The sequence below is a fragment of the Protopterus annectens genome, chromosome 8.part0 (assembly GCF_019279795.1).
Source record: "Protopterus annectens isolate FY-2018-M chromosome 8.part0, PAN1.0, whole genome shotgun sequence".
NCBI lineage: Eukaryota > Metazoa > Chordata > Ceratodontiformes > Protopteridae > Protopterus > Protopterus annectens.
In genome coordinates, this window is record NC_056741.1 from 1167552865 (window position 1) to 1167568148 (window position 15284).

The following is a 15284-nucleotide window of genomic DNA, read 5'->3' on the forward strand; positions in this document are numbered from 1 at the left end:
ATTGCCAGCTTTTCATATGACCAAGATGGGAGATTTTCGGGACACACATCAGATTTTACAGGCGAACACATACCCATGGTCAGTACAATGGATAGTACTTTTGTTTTATGCCTAAATGTAAGCTTATTGTTGTAGCAGTTTAGTTGCTTATTCTGTTTTTTGTAACATGCAGGTATTTTACATACAGAAATAAGTACTGTATGGAACTATTACATAAGATTTGGGGCATAATTATGTCCTACAATCGCAGGACATTTGAAATGTATAATGGTTTTGGTATGGACACAACTGCCCAGAGGGGGACTGTCCCTCACAATGTGGGACAGGTGGTAACCCTGACCATTGGGCTAGGCTTAGCTATTGGCAGCTTGCTAACATGATGCATTTCACTTCCACTTTGTATAACTATCAACACTACAATGGAATACGGGCACAGGTTTTAAATGTCATTTGTTTGAGGGATGGGGACTCAATATTTAGCTACGTGTCTTTGTATTTACATCTTATTTTGGTGTTCACAAAACTGTCTTGTATGCTTTGCATACATTTCAGTATCCATGGACACTGACAAGTGTGATTACTATTAGAGGCAGGTTGTACTAGTCAGCATTTTAGGTTGCGCGTATGCAGCCAACATGTTCATGCCTCCGTGCAGCGCTTGGACATGCCCCCTGCACTCACACACGTTTCCTATGCATGTGGATGTGGCGGCAGCGTGCTTTCATTAATATGCATGTGGTGCTGCTGCGCCATCTCTATGCCCCACGGTCGGTGCAAGCCTAACGCTGTCCTTGCGCCGAGCTTCATGAATCCCGGGGACTGCCTTTTTATGATGTCACTTCTTCAAACTGGACATTGTATTGCCATCTTTCTCCATTCTTGCCCAAAAATCTGTGAGGCTAACCCAAAAACATACAGGGCATCATGTCTTACTTTACATTCAGAAAGGAATTGAAAGGATACCTCTTCAAGCAAGCAAAACATAAATGCATCAACACTGGGAATATCACATAGAATTGATAGGGTTCTAATTTATGAGTAAGTCGTCCACTAGATTTTCACAGTAGGTTTTCAGTATACCAGATCTCATAGTGTGGATCTGTGCATGTATATAGCTAAGTTAACACTATCTGTAAAAGTTATAGACTACTTTAATATGAATCAAACTCAAACCTGTTGTGTTATATATTTCATATCTATTGTGAACGTTCTGTCTTATACAATGTAATTTGTGTTTACTTTCTAGTTATTGACTACTAGTGGTCTCTTTGTAAATTTCTTCACCAGGGCTGAGAATGAAAACAGTCCATTTAGATCAGTTTTTTACCCCATTTACAAACAATCAATAACTAAATAAATATTTTACTGAATGCATGCTCATACAAGAACAATAACTTAAACCATATACTTTTTAAAGGCAGAATGTCTGTACCAGGTATTACCACAGAACAGAGAACACAACAGCAGAAACAAAGTGAAAATGCCAGCCATGGTGATCTTAAAAAATAAGGCTGCAGGCAGAAAGACAGAGACAACTGTCTCTCATAAAAGGTGGAGAAGTTAAATAATGGGAAAAACATATTTGCAGGCATTTAGACAAATTAAATTAGAAAAGTTATAATGACCCAGATGAGAGGTTTCAAGATGGTACCTTTGATTGTAGTGTAATAATTCATATGAGGGAGGCATTTCTGGACAGAAGATATAAATTTAAATAAAAACAATGGTCTTCTTTGACTACCCCTGTTGTATCTACTGCATCCCCACCCCCATATCATGAGCAGAGAGTCCTTGATTCTTAAAAATAACAAAAAAGAAATGCAACAAGTTAATAAATAAGTTACTAGAAACTGAATATATTAGCTGTTAAACTGCCAAAAGAAAAGCAAGTTGCAGTTTGCCAGTATTACTAAAAAGGATAAATCAATGCCTGGTATGAGTGCACAAATGTGTCTTCTTGGAAGGTTGAAGTCACGTATGTTATAAGTTAGGATGAAGACCTGCTAGCTTTTGGCAAGAACATGCAATGAACTGCTGCTTAATTCTGAGTACATAATTTTCTTTCCCTCCTTCCTTTTTTAATAATTTCATATAAATGATCTGACAGCACCTGGAATAATGTAGGCATCTTTCAAGTCTGTGACCACTTTAGCTAATTTAGTGCTTCATTTCTTAGTTACATCAAATCTGTTATGATGGACTGAGTTCCACTGGTTATTGTAGTTTTCTGCTGAAGCTTCTCATAAAGACAGGGTATTTCAAAAGCCAAAATTGCACTTTTAAGGGAAATACATGTTATTTTCTTACAAAGGGCATTTTACTAATTAAACATTTGTGATGCCAGATAGTACTGCAACTACCCATGTACAGCAACCTGTAACTGTGTGTTGTTCTATGTGTACAAGATTTCCATTTTTTAACTGAGATTACAAAAAAAAATAGTAAATGTGTTTAGTAACTGAAAAAAGAGACTAAGGGCTACATTCCAAAAAAAGTTGTTTTGAATGTATTTGAATGATAGCAATAGGCTATTTTACATATAATTTAAGTTGTTTTTTGCATGAAATTTTGCTAAAGGAAGTGTTAAAGTTACCCATGTATATAAAGGATTCTTTTGATTTCTTGAAGAAAATAGAGGGAATAATATGGACAGGGGATATGTACTTTATAACAGCTGATGTAGTAAGCTTATATACAAATATGCAACATTGTTATAGCTTAGAGGCAATACAGTACTTTTTAGGAGGCAATCCAAGAACACATTATATTAAAGAGTTGTTACATCTTTGCCTCAAGAAATTTGATGGCAGCCTATATAGACAAAACAGGGGAACAGCAATGGGGGCAGCATTTGCCCCAGTTTATGCCAATTTGTTTATGGGGCTAGTTGAGAATGTACATATATATAGAAGTACATTCTTTAGAGAACATGTAATCAAATATTTTTGATTCATAGATGATTTGGTTTTTATATGTCAAGGGGGAAAGAATTCAGTGATGACATTTACACAACATCTAAATGCCAATCAATATGAAATTAAATTTGATGGAATCCAAATAGGCTTAAATGTGAATTTTTTAGATATGTTATTAGAAGGTAAGATGGGAACAAAGATTCAAACTAAAATACATAGGAAATTTGACCAGATTAATTGGGTATTACATGCTAGTAGTTGTCATCCGAGCCATACATTAACTTCTATTCTCTTTGGAGAAATGTTAAGACTAAAGAGATTGTGTAGTGATGGGAAGGGAGCACGCAAAGAAGCTGAAAAAGCTGCAGCCCTATTTGTGAATAGGGGCTACAGTTCAGAAGAAGTATTTAAAAGTTTTTCTGAAATTTATAACAATAGAAGAGCTAAGACTCCAAACATGAATAAGGAAAATATAATAAATGATAATAAAGGTAAAGAAATATCAAATAACTCTTTATTTTTGGTTTCAAAATATACCCTTTTTTCGGGCAAATTTAATGAATTAGTTAAAGGATACTGGAAACAGTTGAAAAAAGAAGTCCCCTCATTGTCTCAAATTGAACTAAGAATGTCATATAAAAGGGGATGGAATTTGAAAGATTTTTTAGTTCATAGTAAATATAAGAGACCAAAAGAAAAAGTCTCCGAAAATTTAACACATTTGGGAACTTTTCCTTGTGGAAAATGTTCCATTTGTCAGCATATTAATACCAAGCCAGATGAAATAAATGGAAAGAAGTTTGATACTTTAGGTACTTATACTTGTACAAGTAAAGGGATAATTTATGTTAAAATGTGTCCGTGTATGAAATATTATATAGGGGAAACCAAGAGAAGTCTTGGTGGAAGGATAAAGGAACATATTAGAGATGTTAAGAAAAATAAGATCATTAGTCCAGTAGCAGAACATTTTAATAGGGTACATAAGGGAGATGTAAATAATTTAAAAGTAACAGTTTTGGAACAAGTGGTACAGCAATATGAAAATGCAGAACTGTTAAAACATACATTAAGGAGGAAGGAATCTATTTTTATTATAAAGTATCACACTTTAGAACCCAATGGTTTGAACAAGGAATACAACTGGCAAAGCTTCATTTAAAGGTGTTTTAGATTTTAAAATGATATAAATTGAATTTTAACAATTTGTATGTAATTGATTAATTGAAGGTAAATGTAATTAAGTTTGTATATAAAATAGGAGGTTCTTGGAGCAAGGACTTTTTACTCTGTAAAGGCTATTTGTGGCTGAGGCGCTAAAAGAATTTATTCTGTGACAATAAATATCAGTTAGTCAAAGTAAGAGCAAGTATTCACCGGTCTTTCTCCTTTTTCCTTGTTGTATGGACTTTGGAACTGTTCTAGTGGTTTTATAATAAGACATCTTAATATTCTTTATTTCCTTTCTAAAGAATAATAATAATTAAAAAATGTAAAGCATGTGTAAATAGCACAAATTTTTGTTTTTCAGATTATCTAAATATCTGAGTGCCACCAGTATTTTTTTACTATCTTGTTTTAGAATAAAAATTAGTTTATGAAAGATTCTTAAAGTAAGTGTTATACAAAATAGTAATGATTTAATAAATTGCAAATATATAGCATAATAAAGGGATTCAACATGCATAATTAGTTGGCTGCCTGCCAATAGGTACCCTGATGACTCTCCCTACTGGACTGTGCCTCAGGTGGTGAAGTTAGAGCCAGGCAGTGATGCAGCTCTGTAAGCTTCCCACGAATCTTCACCAGGTGGGCACTGCAGGCTTCCAGCCACTTGTTAATCAACTCCCCCACCAATTCCTGGTGAGTAACAAACCGCATGCTCCTTGCAGTGTCACTGGGAAAAACAATGGTGTTCCCTTCCAGGGAGTGACCGTTAGAGGCTGCAGAGGAGGGAACCTACCTGTCCAATGCTATGCCCAAAGTGGAGGCAGCCATGGAGCCAGGTAGTGTAGTAGCAAGAGAAAGCTGGGACTGATGGGGAATAACCTGTGCTACACTGTTGATCTTGCTATGACAGATGCTGTTGAAAATGGAATCATAAATGATTGAGGAGAAGAAAAACAATACCACAAAAAAAAGGCTAGTGATGCTACTCATCACATTGGGCCATACCAGTGGTATTCAACACCACTCTGCCAGACATCCACTTTACATTGCATATCCTCATAGGATTCCACAGTCAGAGACACTCCTGGTAGTCTCTATACATCAAGAATAGAAATATCTTGCTTTCTCTGCTGCACCAGCAGGAAGCCCTTCCAATATCAGTGCTATTTTGAAAACCACTGCCATTCACCAGGCCACATTCCAAAGATCTGTGTTAGGCTCACAGTAGTCACACACATTCAACTTACCTGCACATTACAGACAACACTGGGCAGTTTGACTAGTTGCAGTGCAACTATTGTTTACTACACAAAATTACAGTATGGCGTGGTGTTAACATTGTCATGAAAGTGTTTACTGCCTACACGATGATTAACTGTGTTTGCTGACATGTTCTTTAGTGTCACTCTACGATACAAGAGTATAATACATTCATTACTGCCCCTTAAGGATCACTGACTCATCCACCACTGGTCATTATTGTAATGAGAAAAAAAGGGAAGTTCAGTTACATTCATTAAAATGACTTGTACACTGCAAGGTTCCAAATTTGTGCACTATAAGCTCACTCATCTGCCATAGGCTTCATCTTATTACTGGAGACTGCTTAGGAATAATTAAACAAGTTTGAACAAAAAAGTGAAAGCAGGCTTTTGTTTTGGATAGGTTAAGTGTATTAGAAAAGTTGATATCACATGCTAGCATGCCTCAGACTTTGACTGAGGATGTTCATAAAAGAATGTGCATGCACAGCTTTTATTTATGTTATTGTTTAAAGGTACATCCATGCTGACAAAGTGTGTGTGTGTGTGTGTGTGTGTGTGTGTGTGTGTGCGTGTGTGTGTGTGTGTGTGTGTGTGTGTGTGTGTGTGTGTGTGTGTGTGTGTGTGTGTGTGTGTGTGTGTGCACGTGTGTGTGTGTGTGTGTGTGTGGCGGGGGGGGGGTATTTGATTTTTTTTTCTTATGTAGACCATCATGTCAGGATACACAGGAAGGCTTTAATGGGTTGCATACTAACCTGCAATGTGCTTCATATTGCTATTTGTGTACATACAAGCCATGTTTACCTGTAGGCCAAGTGCAGAAGCGTTTAATGTTTACTGGTCTGATGTTGTCTATGGCCATGCACATTTTTTATAACTCTTACAGCACTTAATATACTGTCCACTGTCTAATGCATATGGTCGCTGTGGGTGTGGGGGCTGGCATATGCAGACAGTACTAAATGTACACCTTGTAGATGTTACGTGAGAGTCAGCCAACATTCTCTTGTAAGTGAGTGTGACTAGTCAGTAGTGTCCTTTGTGCTTGCCATTGGGAGATGGAATAGATGGGCCTGTAAGAACTGTAACTAGTGTGCATGCTTAAGGAGTATACAGTCGGGCCCTGCAGTCTTATGTTTGAGCACCTCCACAATATATAGCAGAAGTCAACACACTTCTGCTGTTCAGCAAATCATCTCTAGTATTACTAGAGATGATTTGGTCAAAACTTCTCTGCTGTTTAGCAAATCATCTCTAGTATTAATAGTGCTGATATGGTCAACACTTTTCTGCTGTTTATCAAATCATCTTTAGTATTAATTATATATTTCTTGCCTTTGTACAGTACAGTTTAAATATGTCTTTGTATAGTACTTAATTGTGTAAAACTTCAGTGAATACATCAGTTTGCTGTGATACACATGACCTGATGGTATGTTATCATGCTGGCATGTGAAAGAGTTATGATATTCTGCTGTGGAATACTATGATAAGCCATTATATGTCATCTCTATCTACATGGATTCCACTTTTTTTTATTTTTTGGGGTTTTGGGTGACAGAAGTCTGCTAACATCTAAGGAAGTATACCCGCCCATCCATTCCCATTTATGTGTAAGTCCTCCCCACATGCATATATAAAGGCCAAAGAATTCTTCTCATACATCATCCTCTTCTTTCTCTTTCTCTTTGTGTAGGTATATTTCAGTTAGGAGTGTGAAGGATCTCACATACGCTTTTTGTTTCCATTTCAGAACACTATGCTAAAACCTCATAAACAGTGGAAAAACAAGTCCTTCTATGCAGAGAATGACATCTTGCCACAGACCATTCATCATAAAGGTTGGTAGATGATCTGCTGTGACAAATCAAACCAGCACTTTTGCAACTATACCTGGAGGGAAATGGTTAATGACATTAAGGCTGTCAGTGGCCAGAAGAAGTATGACTAAGTGAGACATTATGCCACTTACACAATAAGTGCTGCAAAATGTCAAGCCACTTGCCTGTCCCAGTAGGAAGGTGCAATGGGTGGTGTTACACTGTTTGAAACACAATCAGTAGTGATGGATGAATTCCTGGCATCTCTGTATGTGAAGTCAGGACACTTCCATAATCCATGGTGGGGTCCTGGAATTTGGTGCAGAGGTCAGCGACCACAAAGAACATCTTTTGTTAATGTCCAGATATGCATTTCTTAACATGAACAAGTATTTGCTATAATTGGAAAATTCTGGCTTAGTACAGTTTACAGGCATGGCAATTTCTTTTCACAAGTAAAACAGGGCTCTTGGTGCAGAGATCACAAGCACAAGCAAGCACAAGGTACATTAAGTGTTAATTTCCCATGCCACTACATTCAGTAGTAATTTTTCATTCACTGGGCTTAAAGTATTAGTGAAGGGTTTTACTTAGAGTAGGTGATATGTTTTGATGTTTTCACAGGTGTAGTGTTATCAGGGTTCTCCATTGTACATATACAGCTGTCTGAAGTCGGGGAACAGTTTAGCTCTGATTATGATGGCAGCCAAACCCTAGTACCATCGGGGGTCATGATGACAGTACTGGACATGGGCAATGTGATGTACACATCTCTATAATATTCCATTTATATAGCTTTTAAGACTGTGAACCCAGCCCGCAAACCCAAGAAATCATAAAAGGATAGGAAGATGCAGATAGATTTATCCAGGGAGGGATGTCTTCATTTGCAACATACTTCATATTGATTCCACAAGCTCTACTGAGCAAGATGAGAATATGGATAGATGTCACTCTAATTGCCAAGCACATAGTGGATACCAGCAAGGTGTGTCTCTGGCTACAGCACAATATTTGAGCAGGGCAAAAATACAGCGACAGGCTGACACCAATACAGGTCTTTCTGAGTTGGTAGGGATAGAACATGGTCTACATGATGACAACAGGTAATGCATGATATCATGGATATGTGGCACAAGGATTTTGAACAGTGCAGGTGCCTTGTGCAGCCAAACATCATGGCTGGTGCACTTCTTCTGGTCAGTCTGCCACTTTCTATGCTGGCAAAGTCTGTCACTGAAGGGGATGCCACAATCAGGCACATGCAGAGCCACTAGCTCTACTTCACCATCCAGTACAGAGAGATGCACATTGCAATGTAGGTGTCCACATGGACAGGGTGTTTGTGCAAAGTTCACTCATGGCATGAACCACTGATTGCTGTTAAAAAGCACTCTATCCTCCCAGTATGGTGTGGATTACACCTGTGACCCTCCTAAGAGAGGGTACCATGCATGATCTGTGCAAATCTCTGCTGTGGGCAGCTGTTCCAATATCAATGTGTTAGGATAATGCGATCAGCAGATGCTGATGGGGAAGTAGCGAAGTAGCAGCAATGACAAATGAATGCTGATATGGCTTTTGGAGTCAGTTTCATGTGTGGTAGATAGCTGTAGCATGTGTTTTACACAGTTTTAAAGGGAACAAAATTAGGGGACAGTTCTCAACAAGCTCTGTTTTTAGGTCTTTAACTTACAGTGAACTTTTTTGTCCTCAGCCTAGAGCTGAGGGGGGCAGTTGATTGGAGAACTGCACAGGATGAAAGAACAAATAGCTATAGCTCTGCCATTCCTGGCCAATGAGTCCTAGTCTCCCAACCTGCCTACACAGGTCTGACACATTATTTACAATATACTGTTTAAATTCATCAGTATAGATATAGTGACTATTCATCACTATAGATATAGTGACTACTAGTGACACTTGACTTTGTGGCCCTCCCCATCTGTGTGAATGTCCTGCCTCTGTACATTTTACTTGAGCAACCTAAGGCTGATGCATAATTTGGTCAGTCTATGCATGGTATAGTACATCCTGGTTAAAGGTCTGCATGCTTCATATTTAATGTATTATATATAAGCTTATTCTGGACAATAATTATGAAGCAGGCATTATAGCTTAGTCAGTGCCACCACATACTTCATATACCTCCATCTGAAATATTCTTTCATTGCTATTGGCTCTTCCACAGGCTCCTCATCAGGCATTTCATCTGCTACAAAGTTTGGAATGTCATCCTCCTGAGTGTCTGGCTTGCTGTAACTGCCTGTGTTTAATGATGTTATGCCACTTTACACAGACTGAAATAATCTTACTGCATGTAGCAGGGTCATGCTGCACGGCACCCTTAGATGCAACTAGACAGTGGAAGCTGGCCTTCTACATGTCAAGCACATGTTTAACAATGACACAGGTCAGTGACAGGGAATAGTTGTAATCATACTATTGCATAGTCTGGGGGTTTCTTAAAGGTGTCACTAGCCATGGCTCTGGGGTATATCCAGCAGCACTATAAGATGTCCCAGAGCAAAATCACCCCACACAGGATGTTGTAAGATGCAAGCATGGTATATAAAGGGGTTGAAAGCACTGCCTGTGTAGCCTAGAGAAACATTGTATATTATACCCTGTGCATTATATACTACTTGACAGAAGGTAGAGTGGAATCCCTTATGCTCGATTTACCTTGTTCTCTGCTCAATAGATGAGGCCTTTATTCCAATATGGTGAACTCTATGGCCTCCAGTACCTCCTGGAAAAATGGCTATGTCATAAAAAGCCCACATGATGTTGGATCTCTGATATGTATAAAATACATATGGTCTCTCACATATTGTAGCATGACACTGAAGAACTGGTGGGGGAGTGTCCTTATGATATCTGTCTGGCATACACCCAGGTGATTGCTGAATAGTCCCTGTAGCTAATATTCCTCAAAGACACATATAACATAGTACATTTGTATTATACTTAGTTTGTAGTGGGAATAAATAAATCCCAAATACATATGCTTGCCATTTGGTTGGACAGTGTTTTCCAAGTTACAAATAGTATCCATTTAGCATAATTCTTACAGCCTTGACATAGTTCAGACTTTGCTGTGCAAAATACAGGAGGTAGCTATAGTAAACTGTAAGAATGGACCTGGTATCAGATGAGTTGCTTGAGATAGCAGCAGACTCAATAGTATATGATTCTTATAAGTAATAGCTTCATTCACATGCAGCCTAACAGCTACACCAATTCTGTCATTTATAACCTAAAGTTCCTATAATGCTTACATGCAGAAAATTTTCATCCTCATCCTCATTATCAACAGTCCCTATTTTCCCATTTTTTGCCATTGTCACATCAAAAGTCACCACCTTTCTTGATTTATTGCCACTCTTGTACTGTCTTCAACAGTCATGCCTTTTTATCACAGGTCTGTCATAGAATTCATCCATCTCTTTGCTACATATCCTCATTGCTTTTTGCTTTTTTCCCGTCTTTCCCAAATATTTTCCACCAAATTGTCTTCTGCTTTCACGTACATGTGCCCGCATCACAAAATTCTCTTCTCTTTGATCTTCTCTGCAATTGAATTGGAGTTATTTTAGATTCTGATCTGATGTACTCATTTCTTCATCTGTGTCATCCATCTCAGGAACTCCATTTCCATAACATCTAGCTTCCTCAACTGTGCTACCTTCACTGTCCAGGCTTCTGTACCATATGGTAGCACTGCTTTGCACCACTATTTTGTAAACTTACATTTCAGCTTCTTTGTCATTTGTTTGTCAAACACTTCCTCTGAGACTCTGTACCTTTTAGCAGCAGTCATTCTGATTCTAGTTTTGACCTCCTCATTCAGATATCCCTTCACCTCAACCACCCCTCCCAGAAATATGAAACTGTTAACATGACAGCTGATTACTACATTGTGACATCTGTGTTATTACACTGTTTGCCAAATACAATGAAGTTTACCAGGAATTTAGTTGTGGTGCATGTAGAGTTATGAATATGTTCCAAAATCAGGAACAAAAAAAGACATGTTAAGTGCTTCCCCAGAACTTAACAGCTATTAAAAAGCTTTTGCAGTGCATGGAGCTTGCTGATTAAGCAATGATATTCAAAAATAAATAAATAAATAGTTAAGCACTAGAGTGGTGCCTCACCTGACTTTATTAAGCACCACCTGCTGAAGTTGTTAAAGTTGGTTCCCACCCTAATCAGTAAAATCTGCCTGTATTTACCGGCAAAGTATAGTAGCAGAACAAAATAAATGTTTCTGCCTGCTGTCCACACCTGTAACATGTCCCTAACCTCCTCTAATGAACTTAGTAAGTTGACAGAATAAAAGGATTTGCATTCACATATACTTTCTGAAGGATATGAACCCTGAAACTGTGATGCATGTCATTATTTAGTGATTTCAGTCCTCTGTGATTTGTCAGAAAACCACAGATTTTATGAGGAACAAACCAAAAATATGAAACAATAATCTGGAAGTTCTAACACAATATGGACAATCGAGCGGCATTAAAGGTAAGTGTAAACATAACAGCATTACACTGCCTTTCTGACAAGCGACAACTATAGCAATAACCCACGACTGGGTGTGGGTAATGCTGGATTTACCCACGGTTGGCGTGGTTTGGTCATGAGGGCAAAGCCGGACCTTTTTCCATTAGTATAAGTCGATTTACAACGTGCATGCTGACCAATCAGCGTGCACTTTTGGGAATATTAATGGGGGGGGGGTCATGGTATAATAGGTGTTTTATGGCTTTGAAAGCCAACAAAACAATTAGCATTTTTTCCCTGCACCTAATAGTACATGGAACTGATAAAGCTCTATGCCCTACAAGAATTATGATAGTCTCACCCATCGTAACCCTGTATTATGTGTTGTTGACACGGATGCCAAGATTCACCTTGAGAGCAAAGCTCTTTGTAAGAAATCTGCTGCAGACTACAGAAACCATTCCAACCCACTATGAACTGTTTCTTCCCACCTACTGCATCATGAGAAGACAGGGCTGGATGACATGGATCAGAATGTAATTGGACAGTTGCTCAATATATAGTAAACAGAAACACTGGTTTATTAAACTTAACACGTATAGGTCCACTGGAATAACTAAAGTAAAAACTACAGCTTTTAGAAAAAGAAAAAACACATTACAAGATGAAGGCATAATTATAACAAAAACAAATGGTAAAAAGCTTTAACTCTATCTTTAACTGCTCTTAAAGTGTGACAAAGAACCTTTATGTGTGTCTGCTTAAAGGTGTATATAACTGTGCATTTTATGGACAACATGACCATTTGCATGGTAAGGTTATGATAAAAAATAGTTATGGGATCACCAGTTAGTCAGTCCTGATAGATTAAATAATTAGGTTGTCATCTGCACACCCTGATAGTCAAGCTTCAGAGAAGAAGCTGATACAATAAGAGGAGAAATAAACTATGCAGATAAAGCCTGCAGTTGAATACTAACAAACAAGGGTAATCGTTGATCTAGAAACCTTAGAAACGTAAGCAGGAACATAACCTGCAGATGCTAAGGATAAAATAAAATGTTTGTGATACTGATGGAAGTTATGTTTGTGTTTGTTTTTATTTTTCTAAACAAGACGTTCTGTGCAGCTGCTAAAAGGTAAGCTGGAGGAAAACATTTTTGTTGAGTGTAAGTCTTAACTCAAATTTTGTTAAATAACAGACCTGATGGATAGTCTGTGGCAGAGCATTTAACAAAACTGCCTCCCAGTGCTTCATTCTCCAGATTTGTATCATTCAGGATGCCTTCTGTGTGGAGTCAACATGCCCTCTGTTGTGTCTCTCTGGGTTGTTAACACGTTTAGATTTCCTCCCACATACCAAAAAAGCTGCAGGTGAAATAGCAATAGTCCAAAAGTGACCAAAGTTAGCAATAGTCCAAAAGTGACCAAAGTTATCAGTGTGTGTGTGTGTGTGTGTGTGTGTGTGTGTGTGTGTGTGTGTGTGTGTGTGTGTGTGTATGTGTGGTTGGCTCACTGCTTGGGATTAGTTTTACTTCCTACATTCAATGAGTGTAGGAACAGTCTATGGCCCCATCACAACCATGAACTATATTATGAGGTTATGAATGAATGAATGACAGTTTCCTTATGAGATTAAAGTTTCTCAAGTTTCTTTATAACTCTTCTGAAAGCTTCAGAAGGATGGGATGTTTAGTTTAATCATTTTTTTTTCAGAAAATGAATATGAACTCTATCAAAAGCCTCAGGGTCAGCTAAGATAATTGCAATATTAATTTACTTCAATCAGTTTGGAAGGTATGGAATTACGTATGGAATCAGGGTGTAGTCCTGTTTTGTCATGTAAACATGAACATTTTTCTAATTTTTAAATCTTGTGTGAATAGGATATTATGCAAGCAATAATGCCTGATAGGGTGTGTGTTAATGTGTAATTAGCACCTGCCCAGGGGTGTTATGAGGCCCAACACCACAGGCAGTTATGGAGGGGTAGTTAAAATCACCCGTGAGTTGGACTGAATGGTAAGTGATTTTAGTAATTTCAGGTATGCGGACTGGTTTTCATGGTTTATAGATGGGGATCTGTAGCTAGCAGTGATAATGTAGGGAATTCTGCCTTTGGTCAGCTGGACATGGAGTAGCTCAAGTGAGTCATCCTGCTTGACAAATCTAGAGGTGTGATTATTTTTCATGTAAGTTGAAACACCCCCTTCTTTCGTTTTTTTTTTTCCTTTTCAGAGGGTGGTCAAAATGTGTGATAGGCACTGGAGCCTTGCACTGCTGGGGCTTTCTGCAGCCTTGAACCATGCCTCTGTAAAGACGTCAGCATTCTCCAGGGTGAGGAGTGCTTCCAGGGACTGCAGTTTCTTGTTAAGACTCCTAGCACTGAGAAGTGGTACCTTCAGCAAGGCATTAGTAAAATGCGTTATGTTGGTAAGTCTGTTGGCTTGGCACTACCTGAAAAAGGCACTGTGGGGATGGCTAATATCTTGGCCAGTATTTGAAAGCCTTGTGGTGACAAGAGCAGACCATCTCTGGCAAAGCAGCATGGTCTGTTGATCATGTCGTCCCAGGCTGAAAAATACTGGATCCCCTTGGAATGACACAAATAGCTAAGACAATTATTGACATCAATTATTTTCTACTTGTATTGTGGTATCATTCTTGGTGAAGGTAGAATGCTGCTCAATGTGAATCTCATACCAGCCTGCAACACATATTCAGAAAGGTCCATCATGTCACTGTTCATATAGTTCAGAGATGAATGTCTCAGGTCATTCACACATGGACTATGACTAGGTTATACTGGTATTTGTGGTTGAGTGACCTGAGTGCCTGCTTGTTTTGTCAAATCCTGGCCCCTCACAGGCAAATGACTGTAACCCACTCTTTATCGAACCTAGTGTGGGGGGGGGTGTCCATGTGTCTCATAATAGAGTCTCCTATAACCAAGATATTTGTGTGGTGTTTCACTTTAGAGGCTTGCTTGTGGAAACGCTGTGATATGTATTTTTATGTGTAGTGGTTAGTGTTGACTTGGTTGTATTTGCATGTGGTTTCTGAGGGCAGCATATGGGAGACATCCGAGGTTTTGGTAAGTTACTTCGAGTACCTCTACATATATGGGTTTATGTGTTGAGACATTATTTAGTGAGGGAAATTATGTGCGTGTGCTGGCAACCTGTTTGTCATTTGATTTGTTGGTATGGGATATCCGCATCTCAGTTTTCATAGTGTAACTACATCTTTCACATACTGTTTGTTTGTTTCAGAATTAAGTGGTTGTCAGTATACATGAGACCATTACTACATTGCCTCAGGATGCCCATGTCCACCAGGGTGACCACAGAGATAGCAGGAAAGCCCCTATCCATGGTTTCAGTTTTTATGGGGTTTAACCAAGGAGAAGAGTGGGGAGATTTAACTGGACTGGGTTGATAGTACACAGACAAAGAATGGGTGCTATATTCAGTGTGAACTGCAGCTATCCAACAAGGTGATGCTGCTCTGAGTGCAACTCAGATTCTCCTAGAGCAGGAGGGGGACTGGGGAAGGTTACAGAGGTAGTTATTCTAAGGAAAATTTTAGCTTTATAGCATTTGCATCTA